The sequence below is a fragment of the Protopterus annectens genome, chromosome 3.part0, assembly GCF_019279795.1.
Source record: "Protopterus annectens isolate FY-2018-M chromosome 3.part0, PAN1.0, whole genome shotgun sequence".
In the NCBI taxonomy this organism is placed as follows: Eukaryota; Metazoa; Chordata; order Ceratodontiformes; family Protopteridae; genus Protopterus; species Protopterus annectens.
The window spans coordinates 1,647,086,203-1,647,106,796 of NC_056731.1; the positions used below are offsets into that span (position 1 = coordinate 1,647,086,203).

Below are 20,594 nucleotides of genomic sequence, written 5' to 3' on the forward strand. Positions count from 1 at the left end.
TTTTTACCAAAGGGGATGACAATGCACTTTTTGGCACTGAGCTTGAGGCCATGGCTTACACACCAGGCATCGGTCTCAGTGAGGCCCTTTTGTAGGATGTCCACATCGTTAGGAGTTTAGATTATGGCTCCTAGTTTGCAGTCATCTGCAAACTTCATTAGCCAAAGACTTTCTGTGTTAGCCTGTACTTCCTTCAGAGAAGTAGACACCAAACAGGAGAGGACCCAGGACTGAACCCTGTGGTACTCCACTTGTCACTGGTTTGAAGTCAGATTTGGCATCTGCTACTTTCACAATGTGGGTTCTGTCAGTGAGCCAGTTGGCAACCCATCTTGTGACATAGGGATTTATACCTAGTTTAGTGAGTTTATCTATAATTCCAGAGTGGGGGATGGTGTTGAAAGCCTTGGCAAGATCTAGATAGGCTGTGTGAACCACCTTACCCTTGTCTACGGCTTTGGTGACTGCTTCAAAGAAGTCTATCAGGTTTAGGAGACATGATCTGCCTTTTACAAACCCGAACTGGGTGGGGTCCAGAGTTTGGAGATTACCAATGTCTTTGTTTATAAGTTCCATGATGATACCTTCCATGGCCTTGCAGACCAGGCTCGTCAGGCTAATGGGGCAGTAGTTCCCGGGGTCCGTGGTGGCTCCCTCTTTGTGGAGTGGGATAACCGTTGCTGTGCGCCATTCAGCAGGCACAAAGCCTGAGGTGAGGCTATGATTGAACATGGTACTTAAGTGGGGTGCCAGTTCGTTCTGTAATTCGTGTAGTACGCAGCCTGAGGATGTTGTCTGGTTCAATGGATGCTGTGTTCTTGGCTTTGGAAAGTGTGATTTTTACCTGTGCAGCTGTGATTACAGGAACTTTGCATTCTTCCGGTATAGAGATGGGCTCTTTAGGGGGTGAGAGGGGGGTAAAGTTAGCACTGAACCTATCTGCCAGGATGTTGGCAATATCTAGTCTCAGTGATTGGATGGGTATACATAAATTAACACCCGGGTTATCATTGCCTTGCTTGATTTGGGAGGTGGGCACTATTAGGTACTCATAAAATGTAGCAAGAACTTTTTAAGTTTGTCTAAGTGTATATGACCCAGCCTCTTAAGGTTCCCATGATCACTTGCTTGATATTGTTCCTATGGAAAGTGACATATTTGTTGCCATAGTAGTAGATATTTGAGGACTTATCACTGTAGCAGAAGAGCTATTCTCCCTCTAACCTCCTGAATAATTACACTTGTGACTGTTTATTTTATAGTTCTTTTTTTATATTAATCCAGGATTTCGTAGTTACTAAGATAGTAACTTGCCACAGTCACAATTCCGCTTAACTCCTAAAGGCTTGAAGCCGAACGTGGCTTCCGTCGGTACAAACTATACACACATGCCTTGCGCTGCTTTGAAAATTCTTATGGAATGTTGGCAAAGAATCATTTAAAGCCTTTACAGGAAGTGTGCAGTAATGCTGATGAAACTCTGACCAGAATAAAAGTACAAATAGATGGGATGTAATCCAGATGTTATGATTTACTGTTACAGTGACCACTCCTCAAAGATCTACTGTTAAGGTAAATATATTGCATATTGCTCTATAATAATTATACCTGAACCATATATCAATTTTTATTTTATTTACATTTGTTTACCAGAGTAGTGCACTTATCTATACTGACTAATTTTAGGCTCAATCTGGGTTAATTACAAAACATTTCACAAAACAAATGTAAGCAGTAGCAGAGTAGTTCAGAATAGTTACATGGAAAAACTGTATATGTACATTATAGTAAACAAGCATTGTGTAAAGTACAATGTTTAAATTAGTTTCTAAGGGAGGGCGATCTTCAGTAATTCCTTGTTTTGAGAAGGGAACAGAATTGAAAGGAGACAGGAATAGTGTGTTAGGTGATATGTCCTGTGTTTTTGTACTACAGATATTTAGATTTATTACAAAGGAAATGCAGATGATAAATTTCATGCAGTTTTCTGCTGCTGCTTTTGTAAAATTTCAGTTAGTATCTTAGCCAAATTAAGTCGCATAACATTATAAAGTATGTATTACTCTTCAGCAATAGCATACACATAGTAGTGCTATATCAATACCATAAAAAAACATTTTATATATATTTTATATATCTATTTATGTTTGCAGTCAGGAATTGTTTTTGGGTCATAGCATGCCACAAGTTTTACTTTGGCTTGCTTGTTTGTAACATAGAATACAGTCATAGGGAGAACATTGTCATCACTGGCAAACAGAGAAGAACAAAAATGATTGTTGGAGGGCTTTCACTGTAGTTTGCATTTGTAACCAGGAAAGCACTGTACTGATTTCTGTAATGCGTATTTCAACTCTTCATGTATTCTGAAATCATTAAACTTAGATAATTGTATCATCTCACATGGGCAGAACCTGCAAGTTAATTAAATATTCTGGGCCTAATTTGTTAGTACTGCAGTGTTGTTTGTAAGAAAGAACTCCTTTGAGCCTCGATTAAAATGTAGTATAGCAGTTGTGTGCTGCGGATATGAGTTTGGAAGGGGGTTGTGTTAACCATGCAAGAGTTTAGTAAGACTGAGTGAAGAGTGAATCAAAAGTGAATGAACACTCTCCAGATATGTAGTATATGGAGAGGAAGAAGGTGGTTGTACCTGACTGGTAAGTGCAATTATGCCTTAGTTTATACACTGGAGTGATATCTCTGAATATAAACTGACCCAATTTATGAAACATGCTTTTCCAATTGGAATCTAGTTGTAAATATTTAATTGGACAGCCACTTGATAACTCTTGCTTTGGAAGGCTTCTTGTTAAATTCTTTTCACATGCCAAAGGAACTTCTGAAAACTTTTTTTTTTTTTTTGGTAGCTATTAATAGAGTCTGTCTGCTCTTTACCCACACATGAATGGACTGTTGATAGTGTAGAATGCCTAACATGTGAACACATGAAAAGAAATGTGGTATATGGAGAATTATACCATGACCCCCCATTAATATTCCAAAACGTGCACGCTGATTGGCCAGCGTGCACGTTGTAAATCGACTTATACTAATGGAAAAAGGTCCGGTCGCCCGAACTTTTTCCATTAGTATAAGTCTCTTTTAAAATACTGTCTCGCTATGTTAAAAGAGTTTAACATAGCGACACAGGTTTAAAAAAAGCAACGGAGATCACAGTTGCTTTTTTTAAAGCTGTCTCGCTATGTTAAACACCTTTAACATAGCTTAATAGTAAAAAGCAACGGAGGTCTCGCTTCCTCCGTTGTTTCTTTGTAAACCAGTCTCGCTATGTTAAATGGGTTCAACATAGCGAGACAGCTTTAAAATAAGCAACGGAGATCTCCGTTGCTTATTTTAAAGCTGTCTCGCTATGTTAGACCCATTTAACATAGCAACAGTAAAAAGCAACGGAGATCTTGCTTTCTCCGTTGCTTTTGGCCACAGCTCTGATGCACTGCGTAGGCATGCGCAGTACATCAGAACTGCCGCGGATACCAGACAGCTGCGGAAGGGCAGCAAAGAGGCATTATACAATGCCATTATTTAAGAAAAGTAATTATTTATTTTCTTAAATAATGTCATAGTATAATAGCAATAACCCACTTCTGGGTGTGGGTAATGCGGGATTTACCCACGGTTGTCTTGGTAAATCCCGCATTACCCACACCCAGGTGTGGGTTATTGCTATAATATAGCCCATACATTGTCAAAAGGTATTACCAGGCCAGGGCCATGAATGTATACGGTGGTTCACTTATTGTTGGCAGGACCCCATTTGGACCATTATTTGTGATTCCTATAAGAGGCTTGGCAGGGTTGGTTAGAAGTCTGCTGGTCTTCTAGCAAGCACTATATCATTAACAAATATATGCTGTTACTTATCACTATGATAGATGAAAGGTAAAACTTGTCATAAATCTCCAGTTATCATTGTGGAACTGCATAACACTTTTTCAGCTTTTTAGAACTATATCCAAGAACTTGGACCACGTGACATTTCATTTTTCTCTTCTTGATAATGTGGACCAATCTAAACTAACGAAGGCAAAGTATGACCCTTATAAATTGCCATATCATGACTCCGTTTTGAGTGTAGCCTATTTAGACTGGCATTAAGTCGTTAAGAGAGAATGTCTTGACTGGATATGAACTGTATAAAAATAGGTTTACAAGTTGTAGATGATTATAAAATTATAAGTATGTATATGAGCAAAACCATGTTTTTATCCACCTTGGTAGAACAAATATCTAACAAGACTGTTAAAGGGGAAAATAGGGACATTTTATATCTACAAGAAATGTAAATATTCATCATTTGAACACTGTTACATTAGCCTTAGCTATATGGCTTGTATCCTGCACAGGATAAAACAGCTGTTCAGTTTCCAAAGCTTAAGGACACCTTCTAAGTGCCTGGGTCATTGACAGTTCAAGCAAGGCTAGAGAAAATCAGTGGTTTGGGTGCAAGCATTTCAGAGCTTTTCTGATGCCTAAGAATGCTCCTTTTGTGTGCTTTTGAAGATCAGTAGTCGGCTAGCATTTCTGAATTTTCTAAGCAGATAAATTCCCTTCAGGGGAAAAGAGAACTTCCACGTTGATATTTTGTTTCAGAAACTTAAAATAAGTTTTACTGAAAAAAAAGTTAAATTAGAAAAAATGGATTTTAATGGATTGCCACATGACTTTCAGTCACTTTTTACTATGAAGTGTGACTTTTTACTTTTGTGAGAAAACAAGTTGTATCTGTAGTCTGTAACAACAGATGCCTCCGACTTGGAAGGTTGTATCTTTCGGGATATAAGTGTAAGGTCTTGGTGCAAAAAAGAGACCAAAACACGTAAACCTCAAAGAGGTGATGTCAGTAATAAATAGTTTGGTTTCTCAGTCATCTGTGGTCCCCTGCACCTCTACAAGGGATCATAGGCTACAATGATGTGGTACATAAACAGTCGGGGGCTTTCCTGATTTTTACCCTCTGTGCAGATTATTCTTGATAGCCTGGGCTATAGCAATTCTACACAGTGTCATTCTACAGATTTTTATTTTTAGTCAGAGCAAAAATGTGGTGGCAGCCAAGTTGAGCATGACCAGGACAGACTCCCACAAATGTAAGGTGAATCGAGAGTCTTCTAGGATTTGATCCAGTTGTGAGAGACGCATCGTGTTGACCACTTCGTTTCTGTTCACAACAAACTGGCAAACTATTGCTCCAGGATTCCTTGTGAGTAGCTCTGAAAAACAGACACATTCTCTCTTTCTTGGATGAGAATGTTCTTGCATGCATTCATTTCTACCCCTTCCATTGATATCTAAGGTCATTTTAAAGATTCAGAAGGACTCCCTAAGATCTTTGTGGTGACTTCCTTCTGGTCCAAGTAACAGTGATTCTATCTTCTTTTGAACATGGCCAAAGACAGTTGCCACTAGCTTTCTGACAGGCTTGGACTTGCATAAGACTGGCTGTTTGATACCCCCCAACTTGAAGCATTTTTCTGCACCTCTTTTTTGAGGACATGCAGCAGGAATTATAGGAGGCAAAGAAATTCTGCTCTCAGAAAATGGTGTGTGTGTGTGTGTGTGTGTGTGTGTGTGTGTGTGTGTGTGTGTGTGTGTGTGTGTGTATGTAGATACACACACACACATATATATATATATATATATATATATATAAATGTATGTATATGTGTGTGTGTATATATATATATATATATATATATATATATATATATATATATCTTTGCGATCCAGACACATGTTCAACTAGCATATGTCCGAATCACAAAACATCGAACACACATACACGAAAGCGCTTAACATCGACAGGTGCTTCCGTGTATGTGTGCCTATTTCGTAGATCGGACTACAGTGCAGGTAAGGGAAAATTCCCTTTGCCCCACTGTAGTGCGATCTCGGAGTGAGAATAATAAAGTAGGGGGTGTGGGGTGCAGGGGGGCAAAGCCCTCCTGCGGAAATATTTGTATGAGTTTTACCCTCTGGCCTTTCCTATTCATCTATCAAAGTTAATTTTTAGGCCATTTCAGCATGTCTTCCTAAAGAGCATTGCCTTTCAACAAACTCTCATTTTAGCTGTTTCTGAAAGGGGGTTTTACGTGTCTGTCCACCTGTAAAACAGGTGGCTCCTTCATTAGATGTTAATTTTGTTTTGGTAATACTATCTATTGTTACATTTGAACCAGTTCTTCAGGCTGATATGAGATACTTTTCATGGAAGACCATGTTGATGATTGCTTTTTCCTTTGCAAGAAGCAAGCTCTTGTGGTGGATCAACTTTCTCATTTCCTCAATCATAGGGTTTTCTTGAGAACAAATTTGTCATTTATGTCTTTTAGTGGTATTTGAGTGTACATTGAGCCAAACCATCCATCTCCAAGTCTTCTTTCTAGAACCTAAAATAAGGGAGAGTAGATCCTCCTTACTCTGGATGTCCACAGACCACTCAGATAGAATATTGACAGAACTAAAACCTTCAAGAATTCTGACCATTTATCCATTTCTTTTAAAGGTAAGAAAGGACAACTAATGGCAAAACAGATGATTCCATTTGGTTGTCCCATACTATTTTTTTGTTTTCCCCACCATAATAAAATCAATTCTAGGCAGGGTCAAAGGCGCACTCCAGTATTGCCTTGAATTCTTCAGAGTCTGTTTGGAAAGGGGTGGACTCTAGAAGTATTCTAGAGGCAGATTCTTAGTCCTCTGTACATGTTTTTACAAATGGTTGTAAACAAGACTCGTTTTCAGGATCTTGAGTTAGCTTTGCTAGGATCATTCTCCAACAGTTCCTGGAGCATCATCCTTCCTCTTCACAAGATGTCCTTCATGGATGCATCTGCAGTCATAACAACTGGGTTGTCCTGTCGGCAGGCAGCCCTTCAGTCGGCCGGATTCCAAAGTCCGGGTCCGGCTTCGGCTGATGTCGCACTCACCCGACGTCATCTCTGTTGGTCTTCGGGTATAAAGGCATCAGCCGACGCCATTTTCCTCAGTCTTTCTTGCCGCGGCGCCAAGCAGAAGCTGTTCGCAAGTGCCGGTCGGTCGGATCCAGAGATTACTTCTACCGAATACTACTTCGAAGACTTCTAAAGCTAAGTACCCCGTTGGGGACTCTTTCTTGCCTCAGCCGATGTCAGAAAAAGTTAATAATTGTTTAACCTGTGGGAAACAAATACCTCATAAAGATTTCCACTCTTATTGTCTGCCTTGTTTAGGCCCAGCCCACGACGTAGCAGCCTGTTCGGCCTGTGCTTCCTTCAACCGACGAACGCTTAGGCGTCGGTCGGAGTTTGCTGAACAGTTTTTCGGTTCTGATTTTGCGTACATTATGCCGTCGGATCCTCCGACTACCCAATCTGCCAAAAAACGCAAAGATAAAGACCGACACTCGCGGTCCGCGGTTTCGGCCGAAACCACGGTTAAGCAAACCGCGAGTGTCTCGGTTTCGGCCGAAACCGAGAAAACTGATCAAAGTACAGCTGAATCTATCTCTACAACTGAAGCACCTGCTACCATTCTTGAATCAGCCTCAGAAATTTTACCCACTACGGTGGTTGCCACTGACTTATCAGACACCATTCCCTTGGATGTCTCTACCCCAGCACGTGGTGCTGCTAGGCCTCCAGCAGCCATGTCCATTAAGGCCTTCGCCAGGGCTAAAGCAGCCAAGACTACTAAAACAGTGCCTGTTAAAACCCCTACAACCAGGCCCTCCTCTAGTTCTCAAATGCTTACTCTGGCAGAAGATTTAATTTCATTAATTAGAGGATCTCAATCTCACCCAGACAGGGCCTCTCAGCCCCCAGAGAAGAGACCTAGGGCAGAGCCCCCTGAGCCAGTGTCATCTGATGATTCTGCCGATGAATCAGACATAACTGACCAGCCAGAGGCTCCTTTCTCCAATTTTGAAGACTCTGATGCTGAAGAATCCATTCCAGCTGCTTCCCCACCAGAAGAATTCTCCTTTGGGGAAACCTTACATGCCATGCGAGAGCAGTTCCAATGGCAGCAACAGGATTTTTCAGACTCCAGAAAAGACTTAGGACTTTTCTGCACCTTCCACAACACAGGCCCTTAGCTATACCTCCTGTTCTCTCTGTGGTGGATGATGCTTTCAATGATGTCTGCTCCGCACCAGACTCCTTACCTCCAGCCCCTGCCAAACCAGACAGATTTTACAGGGTGCCAGACACCCATCACCACCTTTACAAGGCCCCACTTGCAGACCCCGAAACTATATCCCAGGGTCCCAAGGCAGTAGCCGCGACCATAGCTAAAAACCCTATTCCTTCTGAAAGGGAAGCAAGGTCATTAGACAGATGGGGCAAAAAGGTCTACATTTCAGCTACTCTCTCAGCTAGAGCTTTAAACTGTCAATCTCACATGATACAATACCAAGAGTTTATGCTTGATCAGTTAACTAAAAAGCTAACCACTGATGAATCTCTTGATAAGAAATATGTATTAGAAATGGTAAATAACATACAACAGGTTAGTAACCATTCCTTAAAATGTGGCTATGATGCACTGGAGGCTTCATTTAGATCAGCCATGACTGGCACAGTGATAAGAAGGCATGCATGGCTAAAGGAGCAAGCTTTACCGGATCATGTCAAAGCAAAGTTACTAGATGCTCCTATGGATAAGACAAGTTTGTTTGGTACACCTGCCCAGCAGGTTATGAAGAAAATGGAAGAAAAGGCAAAATCTGTTCAAACGGTTAAAGATTTCTTGCAGGTTCAACCCCCAAGGTTTAGCAGGAACTGGCCTGCCAAAAATTGGTCCTTTCCTGACTCCACAAGATCCCAAAGGGGCAGGAATAGACGTTCCAGAGGCAGAAACCAACCCAGAGGAGGTGCCTACAGAGGACGACAGTGGCAAGGTAACAACAGAGGCACAGACACAACCACTGCCACTACATCAACACAACCACAGTGACTTAATCCTAAATCCGCCTACCAGGGAACAAATAGCAGCTCCTCTAGGCGGAAAGTTAACCTTATTTTCAAAGAACTGGCACTATATAACAAAAGACAAGTGGATTTTACAAACCATAGATCAAGGATACCGGTTCCACTTCCACACTTTACCAGTCAAAAGAGGAATGCCAAATCTACCTCCAAATCAAAAAACAGAGGCTCTACAACAGATAATGCAGTTAGCAAGCATGAGAGCTGTGGAAAGAGTGCCAACAGCAGAGCAAGGAAAGGGGTTCTACTCCAGACTATTCCTAGTTCCAAGAAAGGAAAAAAGTTGGAGACCAATTCTCGACCTGTCCGCCTTAAATACATACATCATTGTCCCAAAATTCAAAATGCTGACCCTACAGCAACTTCTTCCCATGCTGGGCAAGGAGTGTTGGCTGGTAACTCTAGATCTCAAGGAGGCATACCTGCACGTCCCCATTCGACCAATCTGCAGAAGATACCTCAGATTTCTTGCAGGATCAGAGCACTATCAATTCTCAGCATTGCCCTTTGGCTTATCTACTGCCCAGAGTATTCACAAAATGCCTGGCATCAGTAATCGCCCATTGCAGACTACAGGGAATTCAAATTTACCCATACCTGGACGACTGCCTGCTACAAGGGGACAACAAAAGCAAGCTGACAACAGATGTACAAAGGGTCATTTACTTGCTACAAGCACTGGGATACACAGTCAATCTACAAAAGTCAAGGCTGATACCATCCCAAACAAGGACATTCTTGGGCGCGGAATTGGACACAGTAAAACAAATGGCATTCCTAACTGCAGAAAAACAAAAAGAACTACCTCTTTACTTCTTAGCACTAACAAAGCTGAACAAGTTAACAGCAAGAAAAGTACTGCAGGCCTTGGGCTTCATGGCATCATGCATAATCCTGGTCCCACTTGCCAGACTACATATGAGAAAACTACAGTGGTACCTAAAGAATTTATGGTCCCAACACAGACACAGCCTAGAAACAGAAATCCCACTAATTCCATGCTTAAAACAGGAGTTCCTATGGTGGGCTCAGGCATGCCAGACAAACCCAGGCCTACCCTTTCGCAGATGTCAAGCAAGCCAGACCATCACAACAGACGCTTCAGACCTAGGATGGGGGCCCACATGCTGGACAAATGCGTGCAAGGATTGTGGACACAGGATCAACTTCACCTGCACATCAACCTAAAAGAAATGCTGGCAGTAAAACTGGCAATCCAAAGGTTCAGACCACTTCTCAAAGAGGGCCAGTTGATGATAAGGACAGACAACACCACAGTCATGTGGTACATCAACAAGCAGGGAGGCACTCATTCATACCCCCTATGCAGAATGACTTTGGAGCTGTGGACCCTGGCACTCAGCTACAACATCCAGTTACAGGCAATATTTGTACCGGGAAAAGAAAATACTCTAGCAGACATGTTAAGCAGAACCACATCGGATGCCCACGAATGGAAACTGCACCCGGACATCTTCAAAACCATCTCAAAGAAATGGGGAATGCCTCAGATAGATCTATTCGCATCACCTCTCAATCACCAGCTCAAAACATTCTGCACAAGGACATTCCATCCACTGGCATGGAAAGTGGATTCGCTCTCCTTCAGCTGGAAAGGCCTGACAGCATATGCATTCCCACCTCTTCCCTTGATACACAAAGTATTACTAAAGATCAAGGAAGAACGTCCAAGGATAATCCTGATAGCTCCAAACTGGCCAAGACAACACTGGTACCCACTGCTGAGGAGCATGTCTCGGAACAATATGTGGCCAATACCACTGATTCCTTTGATGTTAACTCAGAACAACTACAGCATCATACATCCAAACCTAAAAACGTTGCAACTGACTGCATGGAACATCACATAGCAGCAGCTAACCCAGAGCTTTCCCAAAGAGTTAAAGACATTATTCTTGAAGCACGCAGACCTTCAACAAGAAGGAACTATGCTGGAAAATGGAAAAGGTTTGTCATTTGGAGTACTAAAAGAGGAAAAGATGTGTCAAACATAGATATGCCTAACATTCTGGAGTATCTGGCCGAACTTCTTCATTCAGGCCTGTCCTACTCCTCCATCAAGATACATGCATCAGCTATTTCAGCAGAATACAGCTTTGATCCACCTGTTTTTTCGCACCCTTTGCTCAGGCAGTTCCTCAGAGGAATCAAGAATGTAAAACCTCCAAGGAAACCACCTTTACCAGCTTGGGACTTAAACTTTGTGCTAGAAAAGTTGACACTATCACCCTTTGAACCAGCAGCAACAGCAGACCTACAACACCTGTCATGGAAAACTGCTTTCCTACTGGCAATTACTTCAGCTAGGAGGGTTTCAGAACTACAGGCCTTAATGGCAGTGCAACCCTTCCTAATCTTCCACCAAGATAGAGTGTCCATGAGGACTAATCCTACATTTATGCCTAAGGTGGTATCCAGAGTGTCTTTAAACCAGGCAATCCACCTACCTACCTTCTTTCCCAACCCACAAAACAGAGGGGAAAGAATACTACATACCTTGGATGTACATAGACAGCTACGCTACTACTTGGACAGAACAAAAAATAGCAGAAAGACTGACCAACTTTTTGTAGCCTATGCAACAGGAAGGGAAGGAAAAGCTATTTCCAAACAGACAATCTCCAAATGGATAGGAAATTGCATACGATTATGTTACTCCTTCCATGGAAAACCAATTCCACAGAACATAAGACCTCATTCTACAAGGGCAACAGCCACTACCACAGCCTTCTTACGAGGAGTGGCAACCAAAGACATTATTGAGGCGGCTACTTGGACCTCCGTGCATACATTTGCCAAGCATTATAATTTGCCTCTATATTCCAGATCCCGAGCAGGGTTTGCCACTGCTGTACTGCAAGGGATCCTAAACACACCATAATCTAGTTTTATCCTCCTCCCTAGTTGGCTATGGTATTCTACCCAGTTGTTATGACTGCAGATGCATCCATGAAGGACATAGTACAGTTTTGTACCTACCATAAATGTAGATGTCCGAACTGGATAGCATCTGCAGTCAGGATTACCTCCCTCCTTCCCTCTGTGGTACTCCTAGGGTGTTTTACCCTCCTAATAGCTAGCTGGTGGGGGGGAGTCTGTTATGGTGTATTTGTTTGTATATATGTACATACATGCTTATTTGTGTGTTTACCTCTATCTTTTTGGAAACATTGGCATCTATCCAAATTTTAGCCTCCAAGAGGGCTACTGGCATCTGGGGCAAGAAACACTGAGGAAAATGGCGTCGGCTGATGCCTTTATACCCGAAGACCAACAGAGATGACGTCGGGTGAGTGCGACATCAGCCGAAGCCGGACCCGGACTTTGGAATCCGGCCGACTGAAGGGCTGCCTAACGACAGGACAACCCAGTTGTTATGACTGCAGATGCTATCCAGTTCGGACATCTACATTTATGGTAGGTACAAAACTGTACTTTATGGCTACTTCAACAATGATCAAATTATGCACTTAGTATGGTTATGTAAGGAAACTTACCATAACAGTAGATGTTCAAATGATCAATGGCTGCTTCTTCCCTCCATCTCCCAGATTTTTGTATGATTTGTGTTTTCAGGCTGAAGGATATTGATTTTTACTTACCTAACATTGGCTTTTTTCAAAGCTGTTACCTCCCTATTTCAGTTGGTATGAAAGCTATGAATGGGGTTAGCATCCAGACTGCTGAATTTCTCCAGTCTTGCTCAAGCTGTCAACTGGATGTATAGAAGCTTGCCAGCTTTTATATCCCGTGCAAGATATAACCCATATAGCTAGGGTTATTCCAAAAGTGACCATTTAAGCATCTAGTTTTATAATAATTTTATTTACACAACTCTATTTCTACTATAGCTGTGAAAGGTTATAATAAAACCAGTAAGAAGTTAAATAATTTGAATAGGCTATCAAAAGTTGTCGTTGTTGTTGATGTTCATCGTGTTACACTGCTGCAGTCATCACACTTGGGTTATCTGCCATCAGGCGGTCCCGCAGTCGGCCTGAGTTCCAAAGTCTTGGTCCGGCGTCGGCTGCTGTCGCTTCTTCCCTGACGTCAGTGTGACAGGGATATAAAATAGGCAGCTGACACCATTTTCTCCAGTCTTTCTTGCCGCGCGGTGCCCAAAGCAGAAGCAGTTCGCAAGTGCCAGTCGGTCGACTCCTGAGATTTTCAAATCGAATTTCAGACCGAAGTCTTCAATAAAGCTAAGTACCCCGTTGGGGAACCTTTTCTTGCCTCAGTCCGATGTCAGAAAAAGTTAATAATTGCATTTCTTGTGGGAAGCAAATACCTCATAAGGATTTTCACTCTTATTGTATCCCTTGCCTAGGCCCAGACCACGACGTCACAGGTTGTCGGTTTTGTGCTAGGTTTAACAAACGAACTATCAAACGTCGGTTTGATTTCGCCGGACATTATTTTGGTAGAAAATTTAATTATACCATGCCGTCGGAACAACCGATGACCAGGATGCATAAAAAGTGCAAAGATAAGGACAGGCAGCCGAGTCCCAAACCAGACACTGAGGCCTCTGCTAGGCCAGTCGCTGGTTCTCCGGTTTTCAGTGAGGCACCTACGCAGCCCCTGATGACCGCTGATTTAGAACCCCAGCCTGCATCCGACTCCCAAGCGGAGATTACAGGGCCTCCAGAGCCATTATCTTTAAGCCCTTCCGACTCCATGGCTGAAGGGGATTCCGGTGCAGTTGAAAGGCCGTCAGTTGCTGAAGGTGTCTTCAGACCGACTACTCTTACTATTAAATCCTATGCAAAACTGAAAACTCCATTAAAAGTAAGGAAGCCTGTACAGCAGTCTCCAGTGCAAGGCCCCATGCCTAATCAACAAATGCTTAAGATGGCCGAAGACTTAATTACCCTAATCAGGGGTTCCCATCCCCCACCTGACAAAAGGCCTAGACAGGAGGAGGACTAAACTTCCTCTGACCAGGTTTCCATTTCCTCAGATTCTTCTGAGGGACAGGAGTACTCTTTTTCCCCCTTATGAAGACTCTGATGCTGAAGAGTCTATTCCTTCAGCATCTCCCCCAGAAGACTACTCTTTTGGGGAAACTTTACATACCATGAGGGAACATTTCCACTGGGAAGGCCAGGATTACTCTGTTTCTAAGAAAAGGCTCAGAGAGTTTCTCTTACTACCCCAGCACAGACCCCTTGCTATTCCACCTGTGTTAGACATTGTGGATGATGTTTATTCAGAATCTAGCCTTAACCCAGATTCATTACCTCCTGCACCAGCCAAACCAGACATATACTACAGAGTCCCTGACTCACATAAATTCCTATATAAAAGCCCTGTTGCTGACCCAGAAACCATTTCCCAGGGTCCCAAAGGGGTTAAGGCCTCTATTGCTAAAAATCCTGTACCATCTGAAAGGGATTCTAGAGCACTAGACAGATGGGGAAAGAAAGTATATACCTCAGCTACTGTAGCTATGAGGGCCTTAAATTGCCAGTTTCACATGCTAAAATATCAACAATATTTGATGTTTCAATTAAAACAAAAAATGAGCACACATACAGAGCAGCCTGATTACAAGGAAATGCAAGATTTGTTGCATGCAGCAGAACAAGTGGGAAAACATACTTTGCAATGTGGATTTGATTCATTGGAAGCTTCTTGCAGAGCAGCTGTAACAGGGTCTGTCATTCGTAGGCATGCTTGGTTAAAATAACAAACTTTACCTGATCATGTTAAGCAAAGTTATTGGATGCACCCTTACAGCAGGATGCTTTATTTGGTGTGAAAGCAGAAGAGGTTTTAAAGAAAATGGAGGATAAGGCAAAATCTATGCAGACGGTCAAGGATTTTTTACAGGTTCAACCCCCTCGTTTCAGTAGAAATTGGCCAACCAAAAACTGGTCCTTTCCAACTTCTGACAGACCACAGAGGGGCAAATACAGACACCCAAGGGGCAGAGGTCAACCACAAGGCTCTTATAAGCCACAACAATGGGGAGCCACAACCCAGAAAGGAGGAGAGGACAGGTCATAAACTATCAGAAGACAAACACAATGACTTACCCCTCAGACTGCCAAGCAAATCACTCTTGGCAGCTCCCTTGGGAGGAAAACTTGCACTTTTTGCAGACAATTGGCACATCATCACAAAAGACAAATGGGTCTTAAATATTGTAACTCAAGGATACATGTTCCACTTTCACACTTTACCAAAGATAAAAGGAATACCAAACCTGCCATCAAATCAATGGGCAGAGGCTCAAAGACAAATTACAGCACTCATGGACATGATAGCCATTCAACAGGTTCCTACACAGGAGCAAGGACAAGGATTTTACTCAAGACTTTTTCTAGTCCCCCAAAAGGACAAAGCCTGGAGACCCATTCTGGACCTTTCAATTCTAAACACATACCTGGAAGTACCCAAATTCAAGATGCTCACATTGCAGCAGCTTCTTCCCATGCTGGGCAAGAAGGCTTGGCTAGTAACATTGGACCTCAAGGAGGCATACCTGCATGTCCCTATCAGACAAAATTGCAGAAGATAACTCCGATTTATAGCAGGTACAACTCATTACCAATTCTCTGCACTGCCCTTTGGCTTATCTACTGCGCCCAGGGTCTTCACAAAATGCCTGGCACCAGTAATTGCATACCGCAGACAAAGAGGAATCCAAATGTATCCATACCTGGACAACTGCCTTATTCAAGCAGACAGCAAGGACATTCTTTTAAAACATCTGGTGTTTGTAAAAAACCTACTAAGTTGCCTAGGGTACACAGTAAATGAAAAGAAGCCAAAACTAGTGCCCTCACAAGACATAATATTCCTGGGTGCCAGCTTAAATACAAAGGCACAGATGGCTTATCTCACGCCAGACAAGCAAGGACAACTGACTCAATACTTCAAAATGATGGCAACAAAGACCCAACTCCCTGCAAAAAAAATTCTGCAGGCCTTGGGATTCATGGCATCTTGCATACTACTAATACCATATGCCAAACTGCATATGAGGAAATTACAATGGTACCTGAAAAGCGTATGGACTCAACACAGCCACAGCTTGGAAACAATAATACCACTAATTCCCTGCCTTCAACAGGAGTTTCTAATGGTGGGCTCAGGCATGTCTCCTCAATAAGGGTCAGCCTTTCACCTTGCCCACAGCCAGGCAAACAATGACAACAGATGCATCGGATTACGCCTGGGGAGCACACATGGCAGGACAGTGTATTCAGGGCAAATGGTCTGCAGATCAAATGCATCTCCACATCAATTAGTTGGGAGTGTGGCCTAATGGTTAAGGTGCTTGCCTTACAAGCAAAAGGTACAGGGTTTGAGTCTCACAAGGGATAATTGGCTAGGCTTAAAATGGCTTGCAAGGGCAGGTAGCCTAGTACTAACCTATGCACATAAAAAAAAAAAAAATCAAAAAGAGATGCTAGCTGTATAAAATGCCCTAACAGCTTTCAAGGACCTCCTACATCTAGGACAACTTCTAATAAAGACGGACAACACCACAGTGATGTGGTAAATAAACAAACAAGGGGGCACACATTCCTACCCCCTATGTAGGCAAGCAATGACCTTGTGGAACACAGCACTAACCTACCAAGTTCAACTACAGGCACAATTCCTGCCAGGAAAGAAAAATACATTGGCAGACGAACTAAGCAGAAATATCATGGATCCTCACAAGTGGAAACTAGACCCACAAGTATTCACAATGATAACTCAAAAATGGGGGAGCCCAGACATAGATCTGTTTGCCTCCCCCCAAAACTATCAACTGCGAAAGTTTTGCACGAGGACATACCACACACTAGCTTGGAAAGTGGATGCCCTCTCATTCAGTTGGAAAACACTAACAGTGTACGCCTTTCCTCCACTGCCTCCTCTGACAAAGGTGCTGCTAAAAGCCAGATTAGAGAGGCCACAAATGATACTCATTGCACCAGACTGGCCACGCCAAAACTGGTATCCAATATTAAGGAACATGGCTCAAGGTCCACCATGGATTTTACCTCAAATTCCACACCTGCTGACTCAGCAAAACAATCAGATTCTACACAGCCAGCTCAAGACTTTAAATCTGGCTGCATGGCAGATTATCTAAACAACCAGTCAACACTTCTCTCTACAGCTGTTATGGATGTCATTCTGGAGGCTAGGAGACCCAGCACCAGGAAAACCTACTCAGGCAAAAGGAAAAGATTCTGCTCCTGGAACCAGGCTAAAGGCCAAAATCCTCTTGTCCCAAATATTCCTCAGATTCTGCAATATTTAACTGAGACGTTGCACAAAGGCCTTTCCTTTTCATCTATAAAGATCAACGCTTCAGCTATTTCAGCTCATTACAAAATGGATTCTCCTATTTTTTCACATCCATTGTTAAGACAGTACCTCAGAGGGGCTAAGAACATAAGACCACCCCAAAGAGCACCAACACCAACTTAGGACCTCAATTTTGTTTTGGAAAAACTTACACTACCGCCCTTCGAGCCAGCTTTTCCAGCTGATTTACAATTTTTATCATGGAAAACTACCCTGCTGCTAGCAATAACTTCAGCACAAAGAGTCTCAGAACTACAGGCCCTAATGGCAGTGGAGACTTTCATCATTTTTAATCAAGACAGAGTCTTTTTACGAATGAACCCTTCCTTTATGCCAAAGGTAGTATCCAGGGTGGCTCTAAACCAAACCATTCATTTACCCACCTTTTATCCAAACCCCCAGAATAAAGGGGAAAGGCTCTTACACTCTTTGGACATTCACAAGCAATTACGTTTCTACTTGGATAAAACAAAGATTTTCAGGGAATCTGGTCAGCTCTTTGTATCCTATGCTGCAGGATCTCAAGGAAATCCTATATCAAAACAGACCATTTCAAAATGGATAGGACATTGTATCCGTTTCTGCTACACACACCATGGGAAACCTGTACCTAGTAACATTAGGCCTCATTCCACCAGGGCTACAGCAACATCAGCAGCCTTCCTCAGAGGGGTACCAACCAAGGATATTTTGGAAGCTGCAACTTGGAGTTCAGTGCACACCTTCACCAAGCACTACCACTTACCTCTATACTCAAAAACCAGAGCTGGCTTTGCAACTGCTGTTTTGCAGGGCCTACTAGCTTCTCCAAACCCTGTTTAGTACCAACTGCCCAGCCTTAGCTTTGGGATTCAACCCAAGTGTGATAACTGCAGCAGTGTAACACGATGAACATAGTACAGTTTTGTACCTACCATAAATGTAGATGATCAGTATTAGCAAAAAACTACGGGCACACATAAAATTGTCTAAGGCCAGCTTCGAGAGAAAAATTGCACAGGACACTAAGGATAATCACAAGGCTTTCTTTAGTTATGTTAGGAACCTGGGTGGTAATTCCCAGATATGCTCAGAATTAGTCCAAAATGACAAAAAATACACAGAACCCACAGACATTGCCAACATCCTAGCTGACAGGTTCAGCGCAAACCCCCCCCCCCCCCCACCAAAAGGGCAAACATCTATCCCAGCAGAGTGCTGCCCCCCTGACATCTCAGATGCTCAGGTAAGAGCCGCCCTCTGCAAAGCAAAAAACACAGCATCAATGGGACCAGATGGTGTCCCGGGCTGCATCCTACATGAACTCCAAGAAGAGCTAAACCCAAACATAAAAGTACTGTTCAATCTCAGCCTAACTACAGGACATGTGCCCAAAGAGTGGCGTACAGCAACAGTGGTCCCTCTCCGTAAAGGTGGTGCCTCAACGGATCCTGGAAACTATCGCCCCATAAGCCTGACTAGCTTGGTCTGCAAAGCTATGGAAAGGATCATCATGGACCTCATAAATAAAGATATTGGGGACCTACAAACACTGGATGCTACCCAGTTCGGCTTTGTTAAGGGCAGATCCTGCCTCTTAAACCTGGTTGATTTCTTTGAAACAGTCACCAAGGCCATTGACGAGGGGAAGGTGGTCCACACAGCCTACCTGGACCTCACAAAAGCCTTCGATACAATACCCCACTCGGGCATTATAGATAAGCTCACCAGCTTAAATATAAACCCCTATGTCACTAGATGGATTGCAAACTGGCTCAAGGACAGAACCCACATGGTTAGAATTGCTGGAGCCATGTCAGACTCCAAACCAGTTACAAGTGGTGTCCCACAAGGCTCAGTCCTGGGACCTCTCTTGTTCGGTATATATTTCTTGGAGGTACAGGCCAACACGGAAGGACTGTGGCTGACCAAGTTCGCAGATGACTGCAAACTGGGCGCCATAATCGACTCTCCAGCTGACACAAGCATCCTCCAAAAGGGTCTCATAGAAACAGACAACTGGTGCCAGAGCCATGGCCTCAAGCTAAATGCCAAAGAGTGTATAGTCATCCCCTTTGGCAAAAACAAAGTGCCCACAAATTACCACATAGGTGGTAATCCATTAAGTACAGAAGACGTAATTAGGGACCTGGGGACCCAAGTTGATAGCAATCTCTCATTTGACAACCACGTGGCCAAAGTGGTTAGAAAAACATTTTATATAGCCCACCTAATCATGAAGGGATTCACATCTAGATCAGGGGAAGTCATCGTGCCTCTTTACTCATCCCTCATCAGGCCCATAATTGAGTACAATGCCCCTTTTGGGATGTACCTTACCAGACACCTGCAGCAACTGGAAAGACCCCAAAAGTACCTCACCAAGAGGATCAAAGGGCTCAAACAGATGCCATATGCTGCCCGGTTAAAGAAACTCCAGCTCTACTCAGTGGCATACCGTCTGTTCAGAGGCGATCTGTGCCTGACGTATAAAGCCATGTCCAACCCGGAATTAATGGGCATGCTGCGCCTCAGAAAATCCAAATCCCATCTAGCTACGCTTTCGAGACTTGAACCTCAGCACTGAAATAAATAGGACATGCTGGAGGGACAGATTCATAACCCAGAGGCTCCCTTCACTCTGGAATAAAATCCCAGTCCAGGTTAGGCAGAGTCCCTCATTGACTCTCTTCAAGAGGAATCTTGATGAGTGGATGGGAGATCGTAGGTTTACCCCGGGTATCACTTCTGTGTCACTGTTAGACACAGTATACTAACCTCGAAAAAGGGCATAGCAAAATAAATTTAAAATGGGTGGCGAAAGCCAAACACATTCTGGCTAGGCTTATAAATGCCCTAGGGCAGATAGCCTAGTATGAACCTATGAACCTATGTTCGAGTGTTCACACTGCTGCAGTCCAGGTAACCCTCCCACCTTCCCCTCTTATTACCTGGGTTTTATCTATAGCTCCCTGTTTATACAATCTCTAAGATGTATTTCTATATGGTGTATTTGCTTACAGCTGTAGCTATTGTTTTCTCCTTATGTAATTTACTTAGGATTATGTATTGCCTTCCTATTTGGGGGCACCTGACATCTGGGGCAAAAAAAACTGAAGAAAATGGCGTCGGCTGCCTCTTTTATACCCCTGTCGCACTGATGTCAGGGAAGAAGCGACAGCAACCAATGCTGGTCCAAGACTTTGAATCTCGGGCTGACTGCGGGACCGTCTGACGGCAGATAACCCAAGTGCAGCAGTGTGAGCACTCGAACATCTACATTTATGGTAGGTACAA

General features: G+C 43.1%; 1 protein-coding gene across 3 annotated transcripts in view; it reads left to right on the forward strand.

Moving 5' to 3' along the window:
* Positions 1–20,594, forward strand: part of RIMS2 (regulating synaptic membrane exocytosis 2) — a 6,281,053-nt gene that overhangs the window by 1,516,125 nt on the left and 4,744,334 nt on the right. The gene's annotated exons all lie outside the window — the stretch shown is intronic.